This window comes from Sparus aurata, chromosome 21, assembly GCF_900880675.1.
Source record: "Sparus aurata chromosome 21, fSpaAur1.1, whole genome shotgun sequence".
Lineage (NCBI taxonomy): Eukaryota > Metazoa > Chordata > Actinopteri > Spariformes > Sparidae > Sparus > Sparus aurata.
This window is the reverse complement of record NC_044207.1, coordinates 12,955,410-12,963,460: the sequence shown is the minus strand read 5'-3', so window position 1 is coordinate 12,963,460 and position 8,051 is coordinate 12,955,410. Positions and strand designations below refer to the sequence as shown.

Genomic DNA, 8,051 nt, shown 5'->3' with positions numbered 1-8,051 from the left:
GACAAATCCAAATTCCACAAAATATCTTTCACAATGTAAGCTGATTTAAAGAAGCTTGCAGTTTGCACACTAAACTCTGGTACAAAGGTTGTACCGAAATCCAGCTTTTTATCTCTTCACGTTCTGCTGCATCTTTACCCCAGACTTGTTATGAAATGGTGGCCAGACAGCTGACAACAGTTATTTCCCATATAGTTTACCATACTTGTAAACTGTAACAGGACAGAGAGGTTTCCCCATATATTGGGTCACTGGTTGACAAACGTTTTGCAAAACTGTACTGTGCTTCTCCTGATTAATTGGGATGGTCCCTGGCAACCTTTTCCAGTTATTCAGATCCTCACTGTTATTGGTTAACTAATGTTTGCAGAGAGAGCGAGAAGGACAGAGACCAAATCAGACTGTGTCGTCTGTGTTTACTCTCGCTTTTGGAAAATTCTGCTCTATGTGAGTGTTCGATCATTCATTCTGTCGTCCAGCGGTACGTTTCTGTTTGATACTCTGGATTCAGGACTTGACAGCAGCAGCTGAAAAGGTAATGTCTGTTTTTACCTTGAGGTAAATTTATGGTCATAAAGCAAAGAGATGTATTTCATTAGTCTGAAGGAGTTTTTTTTAAAATTTCTCTATAAAAACATTTTTATCATACAACAAAATATCTTACACAACCTCGTAGCTAAAAGCAGAACAGTATCTCTGTCAAAGGAAGCCATATGCTCAACCCGGAGGCAGCATTCAGCTGATCATCTGCTGATAGAGATGTGATCAAGTTCAGAAGCCTGAGCGATGCATGTTATATCATTCAAAAAGACATTTATTTCAGCACGTAGAAAAGATGTTTGTTACTCTTTTTGCGTGGGAATGTTTTTTCCTTGTATCCTGTCTGAAGATACAGTATCTGCACTGGCAAAGATAAAGGCTCAAAACAAAAACAGGAATTATTTGTAGGCCAAGGATGAGTCAACGACCTTGGCCCAGTGGGTCTTAAAATAATCTCCCTGGTGCACTTCAGGAAGGTAGAAAGTGACTCTGTAAGCAGTCCAGTCCAGAAGAAACCTGTGCAGTTCTTTTTTCCTACAGTCATGTAATATTTTATGATTATCACAGACATTTATTTGATAAAAAGTTAACATACTGACCTTTTTGAAGATGTTTGTTTTATTTACCATTTTTGGAAAGGGAAAGAAACAGGCAAAACAGACAACAACAACAACAAAACAACACAAACAAAAAAAAGTTGTGTTGACATTTACTTGAATAATCATACATTTAGTTTGTATAGGAAAAAATGAAGTAGAGAAAAAACATTTACATCTCTATATTATGTGTCAACTTTTACGGCGCCTGCTTAATTTGTCTCAAATAGTCATTTGAAGTAAACAGAAGAAACATAAAAAAACTAAAAGACAGACAACATTTTTGTGTGTACTTGTGTTGGTACAAATGTCCTCTAGGATTCATGCATGCATGTCTTAATGTGCACCTCTACATACTCTTCACTCGTTGCCCTCAAGCTGTTCATACTTCATCTGTTTCTAAGAAACTTTTCCATAAGAACTCAAAAACATCACAGCATTACCTTATCCTATACATTATTCTTTCCATGGTATAAATTTCCTTGATGGTTTCCCTCCACTTATTATTATTTGCAGATGTTTTAGTGAAGGGGTGAACATAGGCCGATAGAGTTTGAACAATTTATGATGATCTTTGGATGTATGTAAACGACTGTATTATTATTGGAGACACAGTTCAGTATAATGGGAAATACACTGGTTTCTTTCCAAGTCTTAGATGTGAGGATCAATAACACTTTTACCTATAGAGCTGGAGCCAGCAGACAATCACTTCAGACGAGACAGTTACAACACATACAAACATTTGTTTTAATTTGTAATTTTTACATTTCTTTTTGTGCATAGAAAAAAACACAATATAATATCAATTAGTTTCTGAATTGCCTTTATCTGTTAATGACTGAGTAACGTTGTCCTTTGCTTTTTTCTGTTTACCTTAATAAGAGACTTGAATAGACACATTTTATGTATTTGATGCAGTCATGCCTGGGATAAAGATAGGATGTAAGTGTTTAAATGAAAGGGAACAAATAACCTTAGAATAACAGATAAAGAAAGAACGAAAGAAGTAAGATAAATGAGATTGCTTTTTAAGTGTTGATATTCTGCTGCTTTACATATTCCCTCATAATCTGTTTGACTGCCTTATAAAGGTTATTTTATTGGATGGTCATTTGCCGAGTAGGATACACACACCTGCTGTTTTTACTGCTCCTTGGGTGTGTCTCTACCCACTTAGTCAATACCACCAATGCTGTTATAAAGTTAGATTTTGAGCATCCAGGTTTACTTCCTGGTCATGCGGCTGACTTGATAGACATTATATGCGGTGGTGGTTTTCCCGCTGGTTTTACAAATACAAACGTTTTATAATGTGAAACCTCCATAAATCAAAAATGTATAGAAGAAAGAGTGATAGCTGACACTATGGCTTTTATTTTTTATTAGTGATAATGGGAAATGTGCTCTATTGGAAAAATGCTTTTGGGACCTTCAGAGGAATTTTTCGCTGCTATACAGCAAGCGACCACTGGGGAATATTCTAAGCAAGACTGAGCAGGGTCATGGACTGGAAGCGCTGGGAAATAACTAGCTTGGTTCTGTCCTACTAGCCTACTAGCACCATGGTACTACACCTATGCTACACTACACTTCCAAACCAAAACTTGTTGTTTTAAGCCTACATTTTACTGCGCCATGCTTGCTGTTTCCTCCTAAAGTGAGATAACCTGACTCTACATTTATGTTATGCACACAAGCTTCAGATTATACAAACCTTCTCTTCAACTTTGAGGCAAGAAAGTATGTTAGCGTATTTCCTAAAATCAACTATTCTTTTTAAGCACTAGACAGCTTTGTACGGCAGTTTCTGTGTCTAAATTACATTAATTTGAAACTACATTCAGTCTAAGTTACTGGACAATGAGCAGTTGTGCCAAACTAATGTCAGACAGCTATTGAAGGGGTGATATGTAAGAATTTTGGTTGAAAATATTCAAAAGTTATTATAAACAGAATGAAGAAATAGCAGTATTCATGTTGTGTGTATTGAGCTGCAGAGATAGATACTGAAATAAGCATGCTAACCAGCTCCCTTCTAGATCCAAAGCTCCTGTGCTAGCTGCTTTGACACTAATACCGCTTTTTTAACACAATTAGCCGGTCTACATAGGTTTTTAAAACATGGGTCGACCTGCTAAAACACGCCTATTGGCCCCATTCCCACTTCCTGCAGGCAAGGCAGCCCATCTGTGATTTTTATCTGAAGCGTCATATTACACGTACGTGCTGGAAACAATTATAACAGAACAGAATACAACAATAGACCCATTGTAAAAGAAGCATCTGTAAAAAAGGTGGATGCATTATTTTGAGCATCACAACCTCCGCAAAATGACTGCTTTCACTATCCTAATTTGAGCCATTCGGTCCACTAACATTTTGAAACTCTAGAAGAGCCGCATGATGCGATTATTTTATTCCCCTTCAAGTTGGCTAGGCACCAAACTGTAAGTTAGCCAGCTTGGTCAGCGATCCAGGTATTTTCACAGCCGGGAGGTCAAGCTTTTTTGGCTTATATAAGAATGAACAGAGCTCCACCTCCAACACTGTGGCCATTGATCAAATGTCCTCAACAGACAGCATCCCGTCCTTATTTACGAGCCACCACCAGATGTTGATAACACGTCGTCACTTTGCGCTGCAGAATTTAACGTGTTCACCCGGGTCTTACGGTTAGATCAAAGCTAAGCCGAGCCGAGGTGATAAAAACCCGGGTCTACTGCACAGTCAGTTGGACCGGGTCGGGTTTTGGACCAGTGGAAAAGGGGTATAACATTCCCCTTGTCCCTGAGCTCCTAATCGGAATGCTGGCTGCATGGTTAAATGATCTTACTAGCCAGTGGCAGCTACAGGGAGCAGCAGTTAGCAGCTACTCTGGAATTTGGCACCTGTCAAGTTCATACTCAAAACAATTAGCCGCTGTATTTGTTTTGAGTATGACCAAATCTTGCATATTGGTCCTTTAAAGAAAAGCACAACAAAAAAATTTGCTTTAATGTTTTTCTCTAAGAGACCTTGAGCTAAATTATTGCGTAGTCAAAGGGACCTTTGTGCCTTCTGAATAACGAAGAATGACAAATAGCTTTACAGGGTCATATCCTCTCCTGAAGAAGTAGCCGAAAGACAAGACAGTGGCTACAACAGCAGATGATGAAAAAGAAATTCAAAGTAAAAGTGTTGTTCATTCAGAAGCAGTCACTCTTGTCTGCCACTACATGTATAGGATCCCTTTAGCACTTGTTTATTTCCTGCTGCCTGCCCGCTTGAGCAAAAGCCACGCCATTGAGCAGATAGTTCATCTATGATTCAGATGATTCGACAAATCAATTATTTATTTTGCCACAGTGAAGTCTGGCTCCACTCACGTTTGACCAGAGATGGTGTGATCAAACATGGAAACTTCTGTTAGTTAGTTAGTTAGTTAGTTAGTTACTCTGTGTGAGGAGTGAAGGCATTAGACACTGTGAATGGTATGGCTCACCTGGATTTCTTTGCATGTTAAGTTATATGATGCCCTGTAGCTTATAGGGGAGAAAAACAAGAAACCAGATTAAGTTCCTTTCAAGGGGCATTCATTACTCAGGACAGCGTTGGCAAAGATGTTATCAAGCGGTTTAAGATCTCTGGTGAGCTCCTGTCCTCACTCCGATCCTTGCACAGCTGTTATCTCCTGGTTTTATCACTTACAGGTGAGCCATGCAGTAATTTTTTTAAGTGCAGTATCTAAAGCCACAATTAAAACCAATGCATGAAAGACCTCACATTTTCCTAAACATGTCACTGTTTCCAACACCCACTGATCTGTTGTAGCTTTAAGTTTCTAGAGTGGGCTTGAGTGGGAGCCTGTGCGCAGCAGACAGTTAGACTTAAAGGATATGAAATGTCAATTCCAGTGATGGACAAGACGGTATCTCTGCTAGTGGCACTGATTCCACAATCCACACCAGATGAAGAATTTTATTTTTGTTGGGGCACGTATTTCCGTTATCAGGACAGACCTGCCATCCAAGACCGGCTTGTTATTTATACCCTTGCCAGTGCGAAAATAATTAGAGCATTAGGGGAATGGGGCATGACGGAGGAAAAGCAGGAAAACCAGAATCATCCAATGATTTTAGTCGTGTTTCAAACCTCAAAGGATCAAATTAATTTGGATGTGGCATCAACTCAGGATGTACAGTGAGGCGAAAGCATCGCAATCTGTGTGTACGTTTAAAACAAACAGGGTTTTCCCCTGCAGGAACCAACTCCTTACTGGTAGAAAAACAAGCAACGGACATGGTCACAGAATGGAAAAATTCAGCGCCTTGCATTGTTCTGTGGCTTTCGATCATTCCCTCTTGTAATTGTGATGTAAATGAATGATCCATGTATCAAAGGCCATAAAGTACTGCCAACTCACCAGTCCCACGCCAGCTTTGAAAATAGGCCTTGATCCCAGGACACTTCAACAGGCTTGTGTATGTGTGCGTGCATGTTTCAATGTTTGCTTGTGTATGTATTTTATTGTCCTGGCTCCTGCTAATCTCCTGACCCCAGATGGAGAGCAGTGGGTGAGCAGATTATATTTCCTGCTTGATTTAATATTAATAGATCGCTATGCTACTCTGCCACACTCTTCGCAGGGCAAAAAACGGTTAAACAAAACTGCTCCCCACCAACCGCCACCTCCCACCCGCCCTCTCCTAGCTTGGCACTCAGCCCAACAACTGCTTATGCAGGATACAAGGCCTCGAGAATGTCAAGGCACAAATAAGACCCAAGATCAGAGAGGAAAACTGAATTAACAGAGTAACCCGAGCAGGTGTGAAGGACGGGACTATGGATCTGCTGCCATACAACAATCTGCTGCCAGCAGCCAGACACAAGGTCTGCAGAGCCAATATTTATTGAGCATCTTAGCAGAGGACAAGTCATTCAATTATTTATACCAGTACTTCTATTCTTAGAAGTTTCATAAACACAGTCCGTTCACATTGATGGGAGCATCTCACACCACCTCCTCATGCTGCGCTTTGTTTTAGGGCTTACACTTTACAATGAGATTGACAGCTGGTAGTGAGGACTGCTTGAAAGCAACTGAATGTGAATATTTTTTCTGTGTGCATGAGCCTGTGTGCACAGAGGCATGAACTGACAACTTGTATTTTTTACGTGTAGTGACAACTGGAGAGGAAGACCAGAAAGTATGATTATTCTTCTTTACAGATATAATATGCAACATCTAGGTATTAAAGAAGCAATTTGTAAGATATAGGAGCCATAAATGTTTAGTTTAAAGCCTCAAACAATGTTGAAAAAAAAAACATGTTGATGGCAAAGATGTCTATGTATTGTGTCTACTAGCCCCGACATATCGTCCCTTTGTGTGGGACAGAGGCTACAGTCTGTTAGCATCTGTAGTCTCAGGTGGTGGATATACAGCAGCTGTTAGAGTAATAAATGAACAAATAAACACAAGCAAAATGTAAAAAAAAATAATGCACCCTTGCTTCTATTTTCAGAGCAGAAACCTACAACCATAAACCTTCTGAATTCAATTCTCTCTATTAATGTACTGGGACAAGAACTAGCTTACCATAAAACACACTTAAAACTCAACATTAAGAAAATAAAACTCATGTTGTTTGACGACGAGGACAACAACTCCCAGGATGCCCAGTACTTCACAATGTCATCAAACTACGTCTTTCTTTATTGTTTTGATTGTAGTGGTTGAAATCACCATACTGTGTGTTTAAAATTATGTCAGTGATGGCAATGAGACAGGAATCTTAAGATTTGAGATCAACAACAACAACAACAACAACAACAACAATGAAGGTGTTTATATTGTAACCCTTGGTAATATTAGATAAAGTGTCTGAAAACCTGAACTGCGAATATTGTGTTATTACAAGCCTGACTGTGGCTTTGAAACATGAGATGCTCGTCTCATCTTGAATACATGAGAGTTTTTGGTTATGTGCCTGTGTGTATGGATGCCCTGGCTTGACAAGTGGTTTCCTTGTATTTATAATGAGCCATAAGTGACTATGGCTACGTTAGGAATGTGGCACTTATACAAAATGATCTAGGACAGTCATAACAGTCAATATCTAACTTTTCTTACTTTACAGTTAAATGAATGGAGGCGTATTTCATACTTGGCCAGAAACTTTATTCAAACTTTAAAAGGATGTACACCTTTTATTCTTCCAGTTCCTCTTTAGGTTCATAAATTCCAATGACAGTGTTATGGGGATTTTATTTCTGACACTGCAGTCAGCGTTGACTCAGCAGTGATTCCTGTTGATCACCTGGGTTCTCTGACTTCATGATGACACTACAAACCACCTCCATGGATACGTCACACAAATACAGCACACAAAACAGCCTGGTGAGTACTTATGGCTTGTGGGTTGGAGTATCATCATCATCATGGAGCAATGGGGCTTACGCTTGTGTAAGTAATGATTATTTTGTAGTCCTCTAAGGGATAATTAGAGCTAAACATTTCCTGGAATGCAGTAAAAAACATGCGCAGAGTCGGCTAAGATACTCGCTGGTGGAAGACTGGATGGTGGTCTATTGATGGTCTGTTGGATATGGGTTTAAATAAATACTGACCATAGGATACCAGAGTTTAAACAAGAAAAAAAAGAAGTTCTATTTCCAGAAACAGTGTTGTTTAGAGCAACCCAAAGTCATACGTGAGTAAAAGTGAAGATAGCGTTTTAAAATACAGTATTACTTTAGTAAAAGTGAAAGAGCACTAGCGCTGCTGTTAGCTAGTTAGCTCATATATAGGAGCTCGTAGCACCAGGGGAGTGATGGAATAGCTGGTTAGGATGCTAACGTCAGTAGATATCGCTGCAACACAACAATAGTCACTGTAACGTCAAAACTGTTATTTCCTCACATTCTGTTGAT

The 8,051-nt window shown here is 39.3% G+C and overlaps 1 protein-coding gene across 1 annotated transcript in view; it reads left to right on the top strand.

The window, feature by feature from the left end:
- The first annotated feature begins 426 nt into the window (after positions 1 to 426).
- Positions 427 to 8,051, top strand: part of st3gal3b (ST3 beta-galactoside alpha-2,3-sialyltransferase 3b) — a 53,088-nt gene continuing 45,463 nt past the window's right edge. Inside the window, exon 1 of the mRNA XM_030402571.1 lies at positions 427 to 535. The gene's annotated coding sequence lies outside the window, so the exon portion shown is untranslated. The remainder of the gene's footprint in view (positions 536 to 8,051) is intronic.